Below are 10,558 nucleotides of genomic sequence, written 5' to 3' on the forward strand. Positions count from 1 at the left end.
CCTGGTGTCTTTTTTGTACTTCTACTTAGGAGACCAGAGTGCAAGGAGGATAAGTAACTTGCCAGAGCTCATGGAAGCAATGGGGCTAGACCAGTAAGCTTCTTAATTTCTAAATCATCCTATTAGACTAATCATTATAACATCTTCTTGTTCATAGTCTTTTGGTTATTTGCCTGCCTTCCACTTATCTATCAGGACTTCAAACCAGTTCATGCTAATAACTCCCTTCTAAGAATCTGCAACCTTACCCTAGATTACTAAATTAGAACCTACAATTAAGCAAGATTCCCAGGGGGTTCTTACATAGAAGACTGTATACAGAAGGTATATATGCATGAATCACCTAGGTGTTGTAAGATTTGCCCAGGAATCACGTTAAAATACCTATTCTGAATCTGTATATGTGGGAGGAAATGAAACATCTCAGACTAGAATAAACTATTTTGAAAGCTTGCTCATTGACTTAACTCCCTTTTCCCCATTTATGTTTGATTTTTGAAACAAAAAACCTACCAGGTTGCCTCCATGTCCTCCTCTTTCACTACCTAAACCACAGATAGGGTTTATGATTCCTTCTCTTGTCTGATGCTGAAATTACTCCAATAAAGCAATGGATCCCTATTGGTAAGGGTAATTGCTTTTTATCCTTTATTTATTTCTCCCTTTAGAGCATGTGGCATTACTCAGTTGCTCTGGGCTCTATAAATTTGAGCCTCACATGGAAAAACTTTGCTCATAAAGGGAAAAGAATAAAAATTAAAACATAAGAATGATAGTCTCCTGTTGTGATTTACCAAGATACCTCAAAAGGAAAACATTTACACTTAACTGACTGTATACTGGTAAAACTATCATTTAGTTTTAATAAGAATGCTTCATTTATAGTCACGACTCAGAATTATTCTAAGAATTTATAACTCAATAATTATTTGAGGTAGGATGTAACCTTCTCCAATCACCCACTTGAATGGGACTTTCCAAAGGCTCCGTCAAAAGCCAGGGTGCAGCCCCTTCCCATTCTTGGGATTTGAGCCAGAGGTCTCTGCAGTATTGCTGGTAATCTTCAGATTCTTCAGCCTCTGTCACCTGGGGCCAGAGGCTACCCAGCTACCTTCTGATCTTGGGATCATTGGTTTTTGCAGCTTTGTGAGTTTGGTGAATGTTCCAGTCAGAACCCAACCCATACACTGGGAACTGGCTGGGCATTGCAGCTGTGAGCTGAAAGAGGAGCAGTGGGCGCATAAAAGTCCAGAGAGTTTTCTGAGAAGCTAGAGATAAACTTGGAACATGGGGCTCTTGGCCATCACCCCTGGTTCTCTCTGAGGTCTGAGGAGGCCCAGCGTCATCTTGGTACACATCATCAACATGAACAGCTCAGACTTTCCCAGGCTTGTGGACCTTGCAAACCAGAACTTTCTACAGGATGAAGCCTTGCCCATCAGGATTCTGGAGTTGCTGCCCGCTCAGAGCTTCCCACCTCTGTTGAAGGCAACTGTCCAGAGAAGACACTGGGGTACACTGAAGGTAATGGTGCAGGCCTGACCATTTCCCTGTCTCCCTCTGGGAGATCTGATGCAGGTGCACCAGCATCATCAGGACATCGTTACTGCTGTATTGGAGGGGCTGGACTCGCGCCGTGCCCAGCAGATCCCACCCAGGACACGGAAACTGAAAGTGCTAGATTTCTGCCCCAGTGCTTCAACAGACTCCAGGAGTGTATGCTGTGGGACCCAGACCAGCTGTTCTGAGCTCCTGCTAGCAGAGCCAGAGATGGCCCATCCTTGGCCCAGCAGGGGAGAAACAACTTCTTTGGAGACAAGAGAGAAGCAGCTTTAGGACCCTATAAAGGTGCTCATAGACCTGTGCTTTAATGAGGTCACCCTGGACACATTCCTCACCTTCCTGATTGAGCAAGTCAAGCAGAGGGAAGAGTTTATACACCTTTGCTGTATGAAGGTGGAATTTCTTGAAAAGTCAATCCCTATTGAAACAACTGAGGAAATCCTGAATTCGGTGCAACTGTATTCTGTCCAGGAGGTGAAAGTGAATTGTAAGTGGCAGTTCTTCTGTCTGGCTTGGTTTAGTCCCTGCTTGGCCCATATGGTTAATCTGAACAGGCTTCACCTGTCTAGCATGCTCCTAAGTACCTGGACCCTAGACAGAGACATGAAGGTGGTTTTCCACTACGCCTCTCAACTCTACAAGTTCAATCAACTCCAGCATCTCCACCTGGACTCTATCCACTTCTTCTACAGATAGCTGGGCCAGTTGCTCAGCGGTGGGAAAGTTCCCTAAGAGACCTTCTGCATAACTAATTGCTATCTTTCTGAGGACAATTTGACCCTCCTGACCTTGTATCCAAGCACCAGTCAGCTAAGGTTTCTGGATTTCAGTAACGTCAATCTGACCTGCATAACACCTGACATCCTACAAGTTCTGGTAGATAAGAGTTTCCAGCACCCTCCAGCACCGGGACTTAGGTGGGTGTGGGGTCACTGCCTTCCAGCTCAAGGCCATCCTGCCTTCTCTGAGCAACTGCTCCCGGCTGGTGTACTTCAGGCTCTTTGCATGTCCAGTCTCCAAAGCTGTCTTGGACAGCCTACTTGAGTATACCCTCCCTTGGTGCAACTTAAGATACTTGGAGATTCCTGTTCCTCTGGAGTGTTATTTGTACATGGAATATTCTGTCTGTCTGCAGAGTCTTCAGGACTATTTGAAAGAGCTGAGATCAATATTACTGATGTTAGGGCAGCAGGCTCTCATGAAAGAGAGCTTAAATTATTACCCTGGAAGACGTGTCTCAATTGTCCTGCATTTTAAGAACTAAAGTTATTACCCCCATTGTGAAAATAGGGTCCTTCCTAATGTCTGTGTAAAAAAGTCTCATTTGCGAAAGGTCTGGGTGTCTTCCCCATGGGGAGTTGTGTCACTAATCCAAAGGCTGTAACTCTCTTGTAGTTGGAATCCACCAGTGGGAAAGTGGAAAAAAGATGGCCCATCTCCTCCTGTGATTTATGCAGGAAACCCACTCGTGGGTGAACTAGCTGTCAGTTTCACTGTGATAACGGTGAGAGTGAGTATGGGAGCGTCTGGGTTACGTGTACACTGTGCTATTGAGTGTTAGGATGGTTACCAGAAATGAGGGGAAATGTAAAAAAATTAACAAATTGACACGATGGGTGAAAAGTAAGGGGAAAAAATAATTATTTGAGTTTTCTCAAGTTTAATTTTCTCCCAGTCTTTTTTAATCAATCAATCAATCAATCAATCCAAACCTACTGCCAAAGAGTTGATTTCAAATACGTCACATCAGGTTTCTAGGGAGCTCTGGTGGCCTAGCGGCAAGAAGCTGCACTGCAATCCTGAAGGCAGCTGCTTCACGGGAGGAGGACAGAAAAGGATGTGCAATTTCCGTCCATGTGATTGACTGCCTCTGAAAACCCACCAGAAGTCAACAGTGGGTCGGTCCCAAAATTACATACAGTACATGACAACCTCAGGTTTCTAAAACTTTAAAACCTGCTTGGGAGAACACTGTTCATCTTTCTTTCTATGACAGATTGGTGGATTCAAATAGTCCATTTTTTTATTATTTTTTTCAAATAGTCCCTTTTTATATTAACAATTGTTACGTTAACGTCATTAAAACTCCGTTCAACCCTCTATATCTTCTTTTGTTAGGTCAGATGTCGTTAGAATAGCTTCCATAAAAGCATCTGAATCCTTTCAGTTTTGACTTTTGTGGTATTGTTGTGAACTCCTGAGTCTGAACCAGCCCATAGCTGACTCTCCAGAGGGTTTTCAGGAACAAAAAAACCACACAGGAAGAGACAGTCTATCCTCATCCTTCAGAGCAGCTGGTGGATTTTGGGATTGCAGCACAATTTCTTACCACTAGGCCACTTACAATAAGAATTGCATCTCAACAACTTCATCTTCCTTGGATCCACAGTTAACACCCTTGGTACCAGCCGCCAGGAAATCTGGAGACATATTGCACTGGGAAAGGCTACAGTTGGAGGCCTCTCCAAATTATTGAAGAGTAACGATGTCACTTTGAAGACTAAGATGCTTCTGATCCAGCCCATGGTCTTTCCGATCACTTGTTGTGCATCTGAAAGCTAAAAAATGAATAGAGAAAACAAAAGAAGATTTGATTCCTTTGAGCTGTGGTGCTATAGAAGAGCACTGAACATCCCGTGGACGACCAAAAGAGCAAATATGTCTTGGAAAGTGCTCAGGTAGAGTCTCTTTGGAAGCAAGGATAGTGAGGCTTTGCCTCACATACTTTGCGCATGTTGCTAGGAACAGCTAATCCTTGGAGAGGGACATGATGCTTAGAAAGATAGTCAGCAAAGAAGAGGAAGACCTTCCACCAGGTGGATTGACATGGTGACTGCCTCAATGGGCTCTAGTGTGTCAAGAAGTGTGAGGATGGCACAGGATAGGAGAGGGTTCGGACCTGTTGTTCATAGTGTCACCAGGAGTAGTACTCTACTCAGCGACATCTACCACCACCAAGAGGCCACCAAAGTACAAGTTACCCTTATAAAACCAGCTAATCAAGAAGTCAAAGAGCTGAACAGAAAATTTCAAAAGTCAGCTCAGGATGATAAAGCAAGACACTATAATGAAATGTGCAGAGAGCTGGAGTTAGATAATCAAGAGGGCTGGACTCGCTCAGTATTTCTTAAGCTGAAGATTTGAAAAACAAATTCAAGTCATGGGTGGCAATACTTAAAGATAGTTTGGGTAGAATGTTGAATGATTCAGGAAGTATCAAAAGAAGATGGAAGGAGTACACAGAGTCACTGTATCAGAAGGAATTGGCTGGCACAGAGAAATAACATATGAGCAAAAGCCTATGGTGATGGAGAAAGTTCAAGTTACTATGAAGGAATTGGCAAAAAACAAGGCTCCAGGAGTTGACGGCATACCAAATGACATATTTCAACAAACAGACACTGCCCTGGATGTGCTCACTAAGTTGTGCCAGGAAATCTGGAGGAGAGCCAGCTGGCCCACTGACTAGAAAAGATCGATATTTGTTCCCATTCTAAAGAAAGGTGACCAAACAGAGTGTGGAAATTATCAAACAATATCATTGATATTACAAGCAAGCAAGATTCTGCTGGAAATTATCCAAAAATGTTTGGAACAATATGTCAACAGAGAACTTCCAGATGTGCAGGCTGGATTTAGAAGAGGTCGTGGTCCTAGGGATATTATAGCTAATGTTAGATGGATCTTGGTAGAAAGCAGAGAATACCAGAAGAATGTCTATCTGTGCTTCGTTGACTATGGAAAGGCTTTTGACTGTGTGGATCACAACAAGTTATGGCTGATTTTGAGAAGAATGGAAATTCCAGAACATTTGATTGTGCTACTGTGAAACCTGTACTTGGACCAAGAGGCAGTCCTCAGAACAGAGCAGGGAGACAGTGGATGGTTCAAGATCAAGAAAGGGGTCCGTCAGGAATGTATTTTGTCTCCATATCTTTTCAATCTGTATGCAGAACAGATCATCCGAGACGCTGGGCTGTACAAGGATGAATGTGGCATCGAGATTGGTGGAAGAATCATCAACAACCTGCGTTATGGAGATGATACAATGCTGCTTGCTGAAACTGAGGAGGACCTGAAGTGCTTGCTGCAGAAAGTCAAGGACTTCAGTCTTCAATATGGATTGAAGCTCAATATCAAGAAAACAAAGATTCTCATCACTGGGCCAGTTGGCAGCATCAGTATGGATGGTGAAGAGATTGAGGTAGTTAACAGTTTTCATTTTCTTGGTTCCACAGTCAACACTCTTGGTAGCAGCAGCCAGGAAATCAAGAGACAAATAGCATTGGGAAAGTCAGCTCTGAGGGACCTCTCAAGAGTACTGAAGAGCAATGACGTCAGGCTGGATACTAAGGTGCACCTGATCCAGGCTATAGTCTTTGCAATTACGTGCTATGCATCGGAGAGCTGGACAGTGAATAAGGATGATAGAAGGAGAATTGATGCCGTTGAGTTGTGGTGCTGTAGAAGAGTGTTGAATATACCAAGGACTGCTAGGAAAACAAACAGGTTTGTCTTGGAGAGGATGAAGCCAGAATGCTCCCTGGAGTAAAGGATTTGAAGCTTCGTCTGACATACTTTGGGCATGTTGCAAGGAAGGACTGTTCCTTGGAGAGGGACATCTTGTTTGGGAGAGTGGAGGGACGGCGCAGGAGAGGAAGACCCTTGTTGAGATGGATCCATTCTGTGAGTGGAGTGGTGGGAATGTGTTTGAGACAGCGAGGTTGGCACAGGATAGAACGGCATTTAGGGCTCTTGTACATAGGGTCGCTATGAGTCGCAAGTGACTCGATGGCACATAATAACAACAATAACTATGGGATTCAATTATTCCATCGATGAAATGAGATTAACCTATTGGCTTTAAAATACCTTAAACAGAAGAACCATTTTTATTTTTCACAATGAGCAGCTTAGCAGTTACAAAATTGGTATTTTACTCATAGGCTTATATCATTTTCACTTGTAATACTTTCATAAGAGTTGCTAAAATATACAATTCAGAGGTCCTAATGGTATAGTGAGTTTAGCTTTGGGTTGCTAACTGAAAGACTGAACCCACCAACTGCTTCATAGATAAAGACGAAGTCATCTACACCCTTTAAAGATTTCACAGTCTTAGAAACCCAGTTGGGCAGTTCTGCTCTCTCTCACAGGGGAGCTCTGAGTAGGAATCTATTTGATTGCAGTGGAAGTGGATAGCATTCCATTTAGTCTTATTTCAAAATTGTAAATGACCAGGAAGAGATTTTCCATCTTTTTCCGCAGTGAAGAAAGTTAAGCAGAAATAGAGTTAATAAATGTTCCATCTTCTTTGTTAGATTTATGTGCCAAACACTTTTTTCTCTCTATAAAACTTTCAGTACTAAATTTCAGTTTATTTGACGTTAATATTGTGACTAAACTTTCAAGCTATTCTTGGCTATGTGTGTGGTGTATGCAGCTCTGATGGTTGTGTTACCAACTCAAAGGCAGTACCTCTACAGTGGTTTGAATCCACCACTGGCTCCGCAGAAGAAGAAAGATAAGCAATCTCCTTCTGGTGATTCCCAGCCCTAGAAATCCAACTGGAGGGTCAGCTGTGAGGAAGTTCTCCCTCTAGCACAATGTGCTTACATTCCTGAGCTGTTAGCCTCCGTATCTTCAAATACAAAATGTGTTTCCTTCTTTCAACTCTCATCGTTTGGCTGATACACAACTGAAGTTTTAATTCCAGATAATTATAATTATTATGTCTCATTTAGACACTAATGTATTACTGTGTTTACTCCTCAATGATTATTGTCCATCATTAATTACTTCTCGGTTTTTTAAAGTACATTCTCTAATAACCCCTTTGGGATATTTCTGGATAGTGCTTTTCTAAGTTTGTGTATGCCTGTGTGCGTCTTTCTTTGTTGCATTAAAACTAAATTTAGTTGGATACAGAATTCTAGTTTTAAATACATTCTCCCAAATACATTGGATTCCCAAAAACTTACATTTATTTCATTAATCCTTCTAATATGGGTGTTGTTTTTGTTGTTGTTGTTGTTGTTGTTATGTGCTCTTTGATTGGGAGCCAACCCATAGCTGACCCTCTAGCGAGTTTCCAGAGACAGTTAACCCCACTGGAGGAGATTGCCCATCCTCCTACAGAGCGGCAGGTGAATTATAACTACTTGCCTTCGGGGATTGTATTTCAGCTTCTTGCCACTAGGCCAACCTGCCAGTTTTTTCCAATATTACAAGAAATTTAATCTGACTCATGTTTTGTAGGTTATTGTTGTCCTTTCTATTCCACTTCTTTTGTTCTCCGTGTGTTGCATTGTGTGTTCCATTTTTAACATTTCTGCAATCTTCATCAAAGCTTACAGAATAAATTGGTTTTCTATCCAACAATCCCTATGCATTTTGATTAACATTGATTGGATCCCATAACATAACAATACTTTTCTCTATTTCTCAAAGGTTTTTACTTTGCCCATTTTCCTTTGTTTACTGTCCCTTTCTGCTTTCTGAGCTCTATCTTGGGCAACTGTTGCCTTGTGGTATTATATATGGTTGGAAGTTACAGAAAACATGTGCTTCCCTGATGTTATTTTCACTTTAAATGTCTATTGTTGGGCTGAAAGTTGAGTCACAGATGTGAGATTTTTTCTAAGTTTAAAATGTGACAAAGGACGATAGATTTGAACCTCTAACCTACTAGCTAGGAAATGATCATGTTAATCATTTATATCATGCAAGATGATATTTCTGTAAGTTGACCCCATTATTGTGCATTTGGTGTACACAACTACAATGAAATGTCCATGTGTTGCCTCTTGGCCTGCAGCTATGCGTAGCTATCAACAAGGCTCTGGAGTTACTGCTTCCTTTTATTCAATCCTCTCAGCCTCTATTCTGAACATGCCAGCAATTATTCAATTCGAAGCACAGTGTTTGGCATTTTAGAGTTAGCTATAGGTGACAGAGATAACAACCTTAAATGTGAATGCTATATTGGCTAAAAGTTATACCTTAAAGAGTTCTCATACTCTTCTCCAATAAGAACAGAAGGGTTTTCTCGCTAAAGGGAAGCACAGGAACCCAGAACCTTTCACTTCAAAGACATCTTCATATAACTCTATTATTCCAGGGAAAATATTTTTAAAGGCCTGAATTAGATTTTTTTTTTCAGAATCATTTTTATACAAGTATTTTATGATTTAAGGACCCGGGAGAGGGTGGGATATGGCAAAGAAGTAGGGATTTTTCCACTGATCTCTCCAGAATTGTGTCCCACTGCTCCTCAGTGGAAAGCTCCCCAGTGGAGCTCTGCTGGCCTAGGGATAAGAAGGCACACAGTTCTAATCTACCTGAGGGGAGAATGGGAAATCTCCTCCCATACACTTAACCGCCTCTGAAAATCCACTGGAGGGTCAGTTATGGGTTGATTCTAACTCAACAGCAAACAACAACAACAACAATAGCACGTCAGTTATTGCGTCTCCCAAAAGAAATCCCTGTGCTGTCTGGAAGAACTCGGAAGTCTTGGAGAGCTGGATAAATAGAATTTTCCACTTTCTCTCCTATTTCCCAAACAAGCCATTAAAGAACAAGAAAACCACATAGATTATTTTCTAAGTAGTCTATAATGAGTTGCACTGCTAACCCAAAGGCCATCTTTTTCTGGCAGTTTGAACCCACTAGCCTCTCTTAAGTGACAAAGTGCCAATCTCTTGACATGTGATTTACAGCCTCAGAAACCCAATAGAGAGTCAGCTGTGAGTCAGTCCCAAATTGTTGGCAATGAATATATGAGAGAGTGAATATTATACAAACAATATAGTCATGTTGACCTCACTTCCTTTTAATGTTCTAGTTTTCTTCCTTCATACTTCTCAGAGAAGAGTTCTTGATTTTTCAACATTCCAGTTATGTTTCTCCCTTTAATCTCAACATTAATTGTCCCCTTTATGGTGCCTGACCACCGACGGGTGGGTTTAAAGAAAGATGCATAGTCTGAATATCAGTTGTATGTTTAAACCAGCTCTTCAAACTAGCTCAAACTGGTTTGAACTCCTGTAGAGAATAGGTATTTCTACCTCAGATGTAGTGAACACAAATTTGTATTTTCTATGTCTTGTTAAAATGCAAATTCTCATCATTGTGGTTGAGAGTGGCAAACAGGAATGAACCAGTCTGAAGTCCCGGCTTAGTCTTTGTACAGAAAATGTTTTGGAAATAAGTGGCAACTGGTAAGAAGTTTGGCAACATTTTTCTCATTTTGACAAAAATTATTATGTCAAATCTCTTTTTCTTCATTTTTATAGTTTATTCACACTTTTCATTTCTGAAATCAATTCCTAGGAAAAGATTTTATAAAATATCAAGTTGACTGGCTCTTCCAACTGTTTCTGGCTGCATTAAAAGTCTTTATGCCAACTAACTAGTAACATATTCCCTGAACTCATAGCCCTATACTTCTAAATTAAGAAACTAAATCCCAATGGCCTTTGCAATTAACACCCTCTGAAAACCCACTGGAGAGTCAGCTATGAGTCATTTCTGACTAGATAACACATAGAAACGTGTGATGAGGTAAAAGAATTGTTTGGCATTGTGGGTATGGAGTTGTGCTGCCAACTCAAAAGGCAGGAACTTTGAATCCTCCAGGAGCTTCAAAGGAGAAAACTGTCCCATCTTCTTCCATACTGTTTATAGCCTCTGAAAACACACTAATGGATCAACTATTAATTAGTTTCAACTCTCCAACAATGAGGTAAGACTTTTAAACTGACGCAAATCTGATACTCTACTGGTTTTCAGAGGCAGTAAATAGCATGGAAGAAGATTTTCCATTTTTCTCCCACAAAACAGCTAGTGAACTTCAAATTTAGCTTCTTGCCACTAAGCCACCAGAGTGTGCGTTCAGTTGTTTACTGAAAGGTTGATGGTTTTAATCTACTAGCCATTCCACAGAAGAAAGTGGAAAATCTCTTCCTATACAAACTTTGTTGTTGTTGTTATG

At 41.2% G+C, this 10,558-nt stretch overlaps 1 pseudogene; it reads left to right on the plus strand.

Annotated features, from left to right (window-relative positions):
• The first annotated feature begins 1,365 nt into the window (after positions 1-1,365).
• On the plus strand, positions 1,366-2,827 carry LOC102859986 (annotated as a pseudogene).
• Positions 2,828-10,558: the final 7,731 nt, after the last annotated feature.

This window comes from Elephantulus edwardii, unplaced genomic scaffold, assembly GCF_000299155.1.
Source record: "Elephantulus edwardii isolate Elephantulus edwardi_28Jun2011 unplaced genomic scaffold, EleEdw1.0 scaffold00092, whole genome shotgun sequence".
NCBI lineage: Eukaryota > Metazoa > Chordata > Mammalia > Macroscelidea > Macroscelididae > Elephantulus > Elephantulus edwardii.